A 12,172-nucleotide genomic window follows, 5' to 3' on the forward strand; every position below is an offset into this window, starting at 1 on the left:
TGACCGTGGGAAGGGAACCATTTTAGGAGGGGCATTGATACACAGAAACGATTTCATTACTATTATTTTTCTGGTTGTGCTGGGATCGAACCTAGGGCCTGTGAATGCTAGGCAAGTGGTCTACCACTGTGCTATATTCCAAGCCCTGCTTAACTCTTCAAAGAAAACGTTAACAGAGTGTGAGGAACACATGCATGGTGCGCACAGACGCACACTGTGATAGCTGCTGCTTGTGGGGAATGTTTCCTCCCTTCGCAGCATGTTCTGACACTGCACAGCAACTGCAGCAGGGGTGACTGAGAGTCTGGGAATCTTTGAGAGGGATCTGGTCCATTGACAGACAAGTCTCTGTGAGATGATGCAGCCATCAAGCTGGGAGGACGCAGTATGTTAGAAGAAAGGCCCAAGCATATTGTGCAGCACAAGAAAAATGGTAGCGGCTCTCTTGGCTCTCTTTCAAAGAAAGCTCCTGAGCCAAGAAACTTGGGATGAGGCTGGGAAGAACTTCTATTTGATGGTTAGATCTGAGGAAGGCACTTAGGGAATCCTCCTCAGCAGAAATGAATCTAGAACAACTATTCTAGATAGTGGGTAGTGTCCCCTTTGGTAAAGCTCTTTCTCCAAAAATATTTACATTGGGGTTCCCAACAGTAGCAAATTTACAGTTATGAAGCAGCAATAAAAATAATTTTATGGTTGGGCATTACTACAAAATAAGAAGATGTATTAAAGGAATTTTAGGAAGGTCGAGGACTGCTGATCTGGACAGACACTCTAGAGAGCCTTCTGCTTGAACCTGCTGTAGGAGTTGCCTAGGGAGGAAGGGGCTGGGAAGAAGCAGACTCACTGTAGAGGCAGAAATAAACAGGTGGCTCTTGCTGAGAGTGGGCAGAAAATATACTTCAGGGTTCAAAAGCAAACTGCCTCCAGGGAGGGTGACAGTTTCCCATTTCTAATGGCTACTTTCTTCAACAATGTGGGTCCTGTACAGCTTCTGCTATCCTGTTGCTGGATTTGTCCATAAAAGAAGCTGGCTGTAGAGAGAGGAATGATTCTGCAAGTGTGTGGTAGGGAAAGTAACAGCAGCAAGCATCTTTTCCCAGTGGATGTAAAGAATAAGGTCCTCTTCTCATTGTAAAATCTGCACACGGGACGGTATCGGTTAACTGATCCAGTCTTGTGGAATTTGACTGTGGGAAGCATTGTACTTGTAGGCTATAACTAGACAGCCCAAGACCCCAGTGACCTCACATAGCACAGCATAGCTGCTCCTTCAAGTCATCAATCCGGGCAACTGAGGCTCTCAGCTACATCCGAGGACCTTGGCTCCTTCTAAGTTGTAGCCTTTTGTTAATGTGGCTTCAGAAGTACTCTGATGATTTAGCCTGTGGGAGGAGGAAGAGAAGGGGTGTGGAGAACTGATGTGATTTTAAAGGTCTGGCCTCGGAGCTATAAACACCACTCTCATCTCTAATCCAGGGGTTGGTGTTCAATTTGGGGGCTCTGCCTAAACTCAGGAATGCTTTCAGCTAGGGCTTTGGTCTCTCGGGAGGGAACTACAGTGGGTTTTGTGAATTCTTCTATGGCCTATCTCATGCTCACTCTTCTGGACTATCATTCTCAAAGTCTTTCTTTTTCTTCTTACACCAACATGGCTGAAGTGGTGGGATCACATGTAACCACATGGCTCAGAGAAGCACAGAAACCATAACTTTTCTGACTGTTTCTCATGATTGTGAAAACTTTCCCCAAAGTCCCCACAACACATTTTCTGCCATTAGTCACTGAACAAAATAAGGTCACCTTCTTTTCCTGTACCAACCCCCAAGAGAAATGAGATGGTTTTCTGATAATTAATCTCAGTCTGGAGCTAGAAGTAAGAAGTAGGTCTTAGAAACACACAGGATCTGGGCCAGGAGAATCCCCGAGAAGCACCATGATTCTACCAGGATGCAAGAGGCGGTGATGCTGTCGGTGATGAGTAAAGCAGGGACTGGTGGCAATCAGGAAAATAGTTTGGCTTCTTTCAAGAAGGGTGGTGAGGGAGGGAGGGAGAGAGCAGGGGAAGGGAGGTAGGCAGGAAGGAGGTTTGGTAAAATGGAAGTGGTTCTGATGTGACAGCTTTCTTAGCCATTGAACTTGAAAAATGTCTTTTCATTCTCAGATACGCCCCCCCCCCTCCCTGTCTCTCAAACAAAAGACGGCAAGGTAATAGAACATATGCAGGACATAGAACTGGAGAAGCAGCAATGACCATTGGAAGACAGTGTGGTGCTGGTTAAGAGATGCGAGTTACAGTCTTGCTTTGCAGAGGACATGTGAGTGACTATGGAACTGCTAAGGAGGAAAGGCAAGGGCTTCTGGGTCTCTTCCTTAAGCAGCATCCTTCCAGAGCTGCAGTATAGGGGGAGGGTACTTCCTGCTGTGACAGAGGCGGCAGGCATTGCTGGATTCTTTGGATTGTTCAATGAATCCACCCCTTGATAACTGCAAAACACACATTCACTGGACTCTCCCCTCTGCAAACTAAAATGATAGGCAAATGTAAAAATTCAAGGCAAGGCTGCCCAGAAGGGCAAGTGTGTCAGAGATCAGGAAGGCTGGTTGGCCAAACAAAGTGAGAATTAATCCTTAAGAAGACCTTCGGAGATGTTTCTGCTGTGGAGGTTTCCACAGTGAAGATCTTACGTGCTCAGCCAGCTGGGAAGAGGCTGAGGTATAGCCGAATGATTGCCAGGGGTTTTGAAGGGTGATCAGAACATGTTCTCCAGCAGGCGTTGTGCCACGGAGGCCAGGAGCATGCCCTTCCGAGTAGGATGGTCCAGGGTTTGACAATCCTAGTTCCTTCCAAGTGCTCCGATTTTGAGCTGAGGGCTGCTTTAGCCTCAATTTCCCCATATGTAACATACATTAGTGTTATTTTGCAGCATATAGGGTATAAATGTGAAGGAGTTCTTGGAGAGTGGAAAATGTTTAATAAAATCCAGCTGTCTTGGCTTTCTGTTGTCATTGTCTCTGACAGAAACTGCTGAGCTTTGTGAAGGGCAGAAAGGTGAAGAACACACAGAACTGAGGAGGAGCGTAGCCTCACACACCTCTTGAGTGTGGCTAGAGTCAAAATAGTGGCCTTAGGAGAAAGAGCCTTACTTTTGAAATGCTTGATGTCTGTTGTATGTTTAACTAAAGTTATTTTAAACAGATCCAAGGATTTTATTCAAGTAATCCTATGTGGTGTTTAGCTCAAAAGTCTTACTATTCCTTAACCCTTAATTCCATCCATTCATACATTCATTTTATCTGTCTGTCTGTCTATCTATCTATCTATCATTTTACTCTCTTCCTCCTCCCTTCTTTCTTGGAGTAGGGACAATAAGGAAATACAGAGAGACTGTGGGCAAAAGATGGGAATGGAGAGATGGTTTCACATAGTGCTTCCTATGTTCCCATGGAAACATTAAGGACTGCTGTTCAAATCCTCAGCATTGACTGGGTTGAATACTGAGACAGGGATGCTCAGGACAAACTGGGTGGTTAGGCTAAATGGATAAGCTCTGAGTTCTCCTGCAGACCCTGCCTCATTAAGTAAAGTGGACAGTGATCATGGAAGACACCTGCCAGCAACACATGTATGCTACCACCCCCACATGAACACACACACACACAAATGTACACACACGAACACACACAAACACACACATACACACATGTGCTTGTACAGGTATACATGCATACACACACATGCATACACAAAATTAATAATAAAAACTACCATAAAGCCATCTTTCCCTTTCTTTTTACTCCTTTGGTTTTGTTTTCATTTTTAAAAGACTTGTACCTTTACAGGGCTGTGGATTCCTACAAATTCCCCCCATACTCTCCAGACGCCATGACTGAGGAGCACACTGTGAGCTAGTGTGTCTGATGAGCTCATCTGACCTGGTTTAGCACAAGAGGATTACTGGCATTTCCAAAATTTTAGATGAATCTGGATTTCTAATCTTAGCAAAGAAAAGCAGAGGTGCTGGTCTAGGTGGTCTAGACTGGTCTGGCAACGGGGCAACAGCAGAAACTCACCAATAAACAAAAGAAGGCCTGAGAGGTGGGAGCAAGGAGTGAGGGAGAAACCAGGGACAGCTTGCTATTTCTTGAGACAGGCTTTCGGTCTTGTAACCCATTCTTTCCTGCCTTGAACTTCCTCCCAAGTGCTGGGTTCACTGATCTGTGTCTCTATGTCTCACAAACAGTTTTACAGCCATCCTCCTTCCCCAGACACCTTATCTGCCTAATCTTCAGGCATCTGTTCTGGCCAAAACATTCATCTCTAAGATAAACGCAGAGGTGGGTGCTGGGTCTACAGGGTGAGAAGGCAGAGTCTCCAGCAGCTCTGTTTGTGGAAGACTGAGATGCTTGCCTGCAGACACCTGGGTTAGGTCTTTATTATGTTAACTTAGAGGTTGGTTTCCCTGCATCCTTTCTGGCTCAGTGACATACAGGACTGAATCAGTTTCTTAGGCATTTCCCACTCACGTGCTGTGGCTAATCAAGAGAAAAATACTGGCTCCATTTCTGAGCCAGGAGTTAGGCTCAGAATATGGCAGTTTGTACCCGATTCAAAGTTAAGTTCTGCCCTTTTACCTTAAAATGCTTTTAAAGATAAAAACAAGGATTACTGACAATCAGTTTTAGGAGACACACTGTTCAGAAGTTTCTTGAGCATGCTACTATTTAAAAGTCTGATCCCTCTTATTGAGTTTGGTTTTAGGCTGTGACTGGAGCTCCTAATTACGCTCTGCAAACATGGAGCAGTGGAAATGGAACTCTGCAGAAAAGTAATTAAGGGGCTCTGTACTGATTGTTTTTCCTGTTAACCAGTCTATTGGAATCGCTAAGCCAGCTGTGGCAAGTCTGTTTAATAACCTTCTTTTCATTTCCTGGTTTCTTACTCAGTTTCTCTTGCAGTCGTCATTCCTGGGCAGCCTGGATTCATTGTTTGCTATTTCCATCCATATGCTACCTTAACACAATCACATGTGGGTTTATGTTTAAGTCTGCCGTGTAGCTGTTCCATTGCCAACAATTACTAGCTGTGGAAGCCAATGGAATAAAGGAGTGGGCTAAAAGACAAGAGGGGGAGCTAAGCTAGAAATATCCTCCAACAACAGAGTTCACCAAGGTGTCCAAGGTACGCTTTACTTTTAATTACAAGTAAACCTTTCCCCCACTAAGGCCCCTTGTGTGATGAGGCACAAGAGGGCAGTATTACGTTAAATTAAACTTTATGAAGATGTGATTAGTGGTAGAAGCCTGAAGGGATTGGATTCATCATCACCTTGGATGTGAGACTTCGAGCTGTGGTGAGAATGTGAATGGCAGAGGAAAAGGGGAACCCCTCCCCAGGGCTCCCTGGGATCTACCTGTTTCATGACAGTAACACAGGAACTGTGATCTCTTCTGGATGGGAAACTGGTCCATCATGCCTGAACCAGACCAGGGCTTCTGCAGGCCATGACAGCTCTAGAACACATCTAAAACACCCTTGAATTTTAGAAAGCCTTATTTTCGATTCATGTTCATGTAAACAAATGGCACAGGATGGAAGCAATGCTAAGATGGATGGTTGGCATAAGAAGAAGCAGTGTGCAGATCAGTGAATTCAGGAGTGTTTCCTTTCGTTAATTTGAACATTTCTGTGTATACGGATTTAACATGAACTAAATAGACTTTCTACCTACTTCACTTCTATAAATACCACCAGTAATTAGCTAGTGCTGTGAGCCTGTAAGAGTCAGGCCCTTACAATTTTTGCCTTGATTGTACCATCCTTTGCAGTAAGTGTACACCTTGCCTTCAACAGTTCAGTGTAGCCAGTTGGCTCTTGATACTCTCAGTATCTATGGACCCACTATTTGCAAGCAATTGAACTGAACAGTCACCCCTTCCATGGTAAAGTCTGAGTTCTTCATGCACACCAGAGCTCTCCAAGTCTCTGGTGGCCCTGTTACAAATCTGTTCCTTATAGCATTAGTGAAGGGAATGGTTTCTGGACTCTCTTATAGTGGAGGATTAGTTTTAAATAGCAAATCTCCCTGGACATCCCACTTCTCCAGAGCCTTTGAATCTCACAGTCAACTCAAGGCCAAGAGATATCAAGCATTTTCAATTCATTCAGAGAAGGCCATCTTTTGGCCTATTCTTCAGCCAACTAAAATCTATTTGTACTTAAAATTAACATTTTTGGAAGTACCTTTATTAAAAGACATTATTGTAAGCCTCAGAGTACTACATTGTTTTAATGTTCTTTTGTTTTCATATATGAATGCTGTATTTTCGTCATTTCTACTACCCCCCTCTGCCTTCCAGTTCCTCCATGTCCCCACACTCACTCTCCGGTTCATGACCTCATCTTCTATAACTGATCCCTCCCAACACTTCACCTACTGAACCCACATAATGGTTCTCTTCTTACATGTGTTTAGGGATGAGCACTTGGACTGAATAACCATCTGGGAGCTTGTCCCTGGGGAAGACTTTGTCTTTCTCTCAGCAGCCATTGATTGCATGTACATCTTCATCTAGGGGTGGGGCCTTGAGAAATTTTCTCTGTTGTTTGTTATGTTAACAGATGTTAGCACCCTTTAAAACTGTGCAAACTGTAGCCTTTAACCCATTATTTCAGTGGGACTGTATCTATAAGTTCACATGGATTCAGTTTTATGTTTCTTCCATAATTATCCTATATGCTTAGAATCTGTAACCCCCAAAACTCAAGTTCTTTAAGAGTGTAGTGTACCTCATCACAGGACATCTTGTGAACTTCAGTCTCTAGGGGGCCTGCTGACACTTGAGTCTGACAATAGGACTAGGGACAAAGGTGAGTGGTGGGGGTGGGTCCTGGAGGACATCAGAATTATCTTGCTTGGCATCTCTTTCAGGGAAGGATATTGCTGTTTCCATAGACAATGCAGAATTAATTCCTTCAGCAAATGTGGAGTGGGCAGTACTTCAGGAAGTGTGGGTGGGGACACATTTGCTACTACTTACTTGAGCAAAACAAACTTGTCAGAATCTGAGAGTTCAGTGTTCTTGGCTTCACCAGAGTCCTCCCACATGTCTCCATCTCAAGTTATGTGCTTTTCCAACCAGTGTGCTCACTGTAACTGCTGACACCTTTCAAGGCAGCGAATTAAACTTCTGTTGTGCACCAGCCAATCAGGCAACAAGAACATGGATTTTTTTTTTTTTTTTAAATACCAGGCCTATGGCTGCTGGAGAAAAGATTATTTCTTAGGATACACTGGAGAAGCCGAGAACCCAATAGCTGCTCAGTTTATGATGGTGCTTGCCTTAGCCGTCTCCATCTAAGTCTGAAGGCATGGAAGGTTCATGCCAAGTCACTTGTCAGTCCACGTCGGAAAGCGAAAGAAGCTGAAGTCTGATGTCAGCAAATGATGACAGCTGTGGTGGCAGTGGCCGCAGCATCAGCAGCTGGGCTCAGCAGTGAGTGAGGGCAGTCAATGAACAATACCTTTGCCTTGGACTTCTTTACTTGTGTCTGCGTTCCCTGCTGGGACATGACATTGGAGGATGGTCTTCTCCCTCCAGTCAACATTTCCTGGAGATGCCCTCACAGACTTTCCTAGAGGAGTGCCTAGTTAATTCTGAGCTATCATGCTGACAATCAAGATTAACCATCACAGACTCCAAGGATCATGAATTTCTCGGAATCCAGAAACTTCTCACTGTTTTGTCTGCTTCTAGTGTATGTTTACCTGAGGCCCAATGAACCCTCAACATGTCACCTCCATGGATTCCTTTATCTGTAGAAAGAAGCAAAAGACAGCTACTCTGTATGTGTGTGTGTATGTTTCTTTCTCTCTCTCTCTCTCTCTCTCTCTCTGTGTGTGTGTGTGTGTGTGTGTGTGTAAAATAGTCTGCTGTAATGTTTAGCATATAATTGTATTTTGGTAAATGATAAACAATGAAGAATTAGAGTATCACGTGACTCTCAATCTAGACATGAGTGGCATTGAAATAGGTTCGGCGTCTTTAATGGTGCCTCTTCTTTCTTTCTAGTGCTGAGGACTCAGTTCGGGGTCTTACCTGTGTTAGGCAAATACTCTACCACTGGGTCCTGTACCCAAAGTTTTTTCTTACATGTTTGAAACATTTTATCCTTCCAAATACACTTTAACACAAATTCAGAAAGATTTGCTAAAACCTTGGTGACTCTATAGGTATGATTAATTATCCAAACTAGAAGATCTTTAACATTGAAAGGAAATGCTGATTGATAATAATTACCCTCAGACAGCAGGCACAAACCAAGTCTATGCAAGGCAAATGGAGATGCATTATGACACTGTACAGGTTTTACTGAAGCAGTAAGTTCAGACTTGAAATACAGAGAGACTGACACAGAACCCTTTAATATCTAAGCATCAGTGACACTTGTTGGCAGAGAAGCTCCATCTTTGTGGCATTGGGTACAAATATCTTCCTGATATCCATGGAAGCATCTTTTTGACAAGCCCTGGGATCCAGGGCTAGACTCCACCTTTCCTCCTACCGTTCTCCTTAGTACAATTCTCCAGCTGGGGCATGAGCCTGCTTCACCCTCCAGACATCGGCAGAGTGCTATTTGTTTTTCATTTAGGTTAAAGTAGGGTCTTGGGAAAGGATGCCATTCAAGTGTCACCTCAATTAAGGTGGCCCTAACCCAGGCTATTACAGATGTCTTTTCTTTGTAGTGTCACAGCCTTAACATTATTTTTGACTGATTACATTGTGTGTATTGTCTATAAAGGACAAGGACTTTGTGTCCTTTATTACTGTCACTAATAAATGAGGACAGTGCCTGGGCAGAGTTGAATATCCTTGAATTAAAGAGGCTAAAAACTGATAACTTGAGATTATGATGAATTATGAAGGAAAAGGTCAACCCGTACTCATAAGGATATGATTTCTAAGGAAGACACATAACTCACAACAAAGAAATAGTCGTTGGACTTTTACAAGGTGTGGAGTCTTACCAAGTACCATACATCATTGTAGCATCTAACCTAATAGTTCTAAACAGTCTCTCTTCTGACTCATATACAGGGAAACTGAGGCACAAAGAATTGCAAGTGTTTGCCTTAGTCAGAAGTGCCCAAAATTTCACACAGAGCTATTGAGGAATGTGTTGAACGCCCAGTGCTGTGATGTGGAAGGTCGCTGAGTACCACTCTGCTTGGGGCAGCTTAGAGCCTCTGTTGATCAAGAGCTCTCTGAGCTCATCCTTCTAAACCCAACAGCTCTATCCATCCCGCCCTCTTCTTCTTCCTCCTCCTTCTTATAGAGTCTTTTGACTAGGATGAGTTGGAGCTCCAGGAGACTTTAAAAAAGATATATCTTTTTGGAGATGTCACTTCTCCTTCAAAAAATCTCAAGAGTAGCCCACTCGAGCCCCTTTCAATCCAGGTCCTGGCTGTGGAGCTGGCACACACAGAGGGTGTGGAGTGGCGTGAGGCAGTGCCTTCTAAGGCACTGGATTTTCTGCTTGGCACCGAGAGTGATTCACTGATCCATTATAGCTTTCTCCTTGGGAATTTCTGTGAATCAGGTATTTTATTTGTCTCATAGTTTCATAGTTCCATATAATGGGCAGTAATGGACTTCACAGTGCACCAGGCTCTCTCCCTCCCCACCAAATAACAGGAAATAGCTAACAAGATATACTCTAAGGTTCTGTAAAGTTCTTGCTTCCTCTCAGTATTATTATAGAATCTGTTTTGGTGCCTAGGAGAGGAGGTACTATAACAGAAGGATGATTTCTCCAACAGAGTTGAAAAGGCCGAGCACATTGGGCTTGATGTTGGTCACATTTTACCGGATCTTTGGAAATGGTGGTGGTGGGGTGCTGTGGGCTATGGCTGAAAATTAAACTCAGTTTACTATCATGTCATCCCAGGCAGACCAAGCAGTATGAACTGCTTGCCTCTGCCAGTGTCTCTGGAAGGACAGACGTCTGTCCTTCTTTAGAGAAGGCATTTCCTTGGTTCCCCAACTCCTTCTTAATCAATTGTTATACCGCACTGATTAGAAATTAATTTTACCCAGGTGACTGTGGACTAGAGTGAATGCAGCAAGTTTGAGCACTTGGAGAATAATAGGTGGTTGTGGAGACAGATACAGGTTTTAGAGAAGGGGCAGGGGGCAAGGCAGATAAAGGCATTTCTGTATCCACCCAGCTATTCATCCATTAGGGTGTCAGGAATAAACACAGCAAAAGCAAACACACACATATGGAGTCTTACTAAAAGCTTACTATAGGTAAGGCAGGACACTGAGCTGTATGAGATCTAAGGATCACTGGGCAGAAATACTGCCATTAAAGGGTACATATGGCTTCTGAGTTTATAATACAAATAACCATTTATGTTTCTCACACATATACATATAGATAGTATGAGGCTCGAAGTGCTGAGTATGATGGGAAAGGTATAACAGGAAAAGGATGAAGTTTTGGGAGGAAGAAGCTATTTCTATGGCTTCAAAAACTAGCAATGGTTTCTCTGAGGTGGTGTTGGAATGATGCTTTACTGATGAGCTAATGGCATCTGAAAGAGCAGGGCTTGAGACCCTGGTCCCCTGGCTGTTAGCTGTGTGGTGTCAGGCATGTTATTTACTCCCTTTAAACCCATCATGCAGCCTCTAAATTAGGAAGATGGACTCTGCCTCACAGGCATGTGGCAGACACCAGGCAGGATCTGAGTCCTCAGCAGAATGTCTGGTGGGAAACAAAGGCTCACATCGAGACAGCTTCCTCCATTTTGTGGTAACTGTTTTTAGAGCTCTACAAGAAATGTTCTATCTGGAAAGGCCATGTAGTATAGGGATGCTCTCAGATGCATTGAGGATACCAAAAGCTTATAAAGTCAGGGAACACCACAGTGTCAGGCATGAGAAGAAGGGAAGCAGGGGTTTCCGCATGATGCTAAGTAGCGCATAGTGGGAGGCAGTGGATTGTGTCAGCCCCATCGAAGGACCAAGAGCTTGGTGTTTCCTATTGAGGAGGGCAAGGAGACAACTAAAGAAAAACAAACATGAGTTGCAGGGGAAAGGGCACACAGTCTGCTTTGGATTAGTGGAAATGAAATGGGCGGAAAACATTTGGTTGTTTGATCATGAGAAGAGCTATTTTAAAAGTTCCAGGTTTGCATGCTCTCCAGAATGGCTATTCTTAGTAATAATGCCAGGAAGTCATGTGATGTAGGAAATAAAAAAGATGCAACTGGGGCTTGGAAGATGTGACCTCAGTCTTGAATCCACCAGGCACATGTACACTAATGAGAAAACCCACCTCAAGTTTTCAGCCTCTCTTGTTTCAGGTGCAATTTAGGTTGATGTTTCTACCATAGGATTTAGGAGGGGTGCGGGGCTGAATGACATCCAGGATGGAAATTATTGGGCTAGCACGGGATCCGTAGGGCAGTGCAGGAAGTACTAGATATAGGCAGAGGGTAACTGTGTGGTGAAGTCAGGAAATGACATTGTAGCCTAATGGAAGGTTTTAATTTGGATGTATGTTGAAGATGGTCCCAGACTGTCTTTGGAGACAGCTTTTGTGCTATTATATGTTAACTCTACAGGCTCATGTTTGAATGCTTGGTCCTCATTTTATGGCACCATTTGAAAGTCCAAGGAGACTTTAGCAGCTGGGGTCTGTCTGGCAGAAGCAGGTCATCACACGGAAGCTTCTAAAGACGATATGCTCCCTGGGGCTAGTCGAACTCCACCTCCAGTCTCTTCAAGGCCAGAGCTGTTACTGCTGTCCTGTTTCACTCCCCAAAGGAACCAGTCACTCTGAAACTGTGGACTCCAACAAACCCTTCCTAGATTTATCTTTTGGGGCAAGTATTTTGTCACAGAAATGATCAAGTAGCCAATGCATGCTCTGAGGGTATTTCAATACCATATGCTTTCAATTTGATGGAAATTCAACAAGAGTGTTGTAAGTGGGGTCTGGACCAACTTCTTCCAACTGAATGTTGCCATGCACAGTCCCTGGCTAAAATTGTACTTGTGTTTATGACTACCATGGAGCCAAGAAGGATTTGCCAAGGCTAATAGGGGAGGCAGAACTTACATATGAATAATGAATTCCTACCAAGGGACACATAAATCATACCAT

This window comes from Micromys minutus (genome assembly GCF_963924665.1).
Source record: "Micromys minutus genome assembly, chromosome: 3".
Lineage (NCBI taxonomy): Eukaryota > Metazoa > Chordata > Mammalia > Rodentia > Muridae > Micromys > Micromys minutus.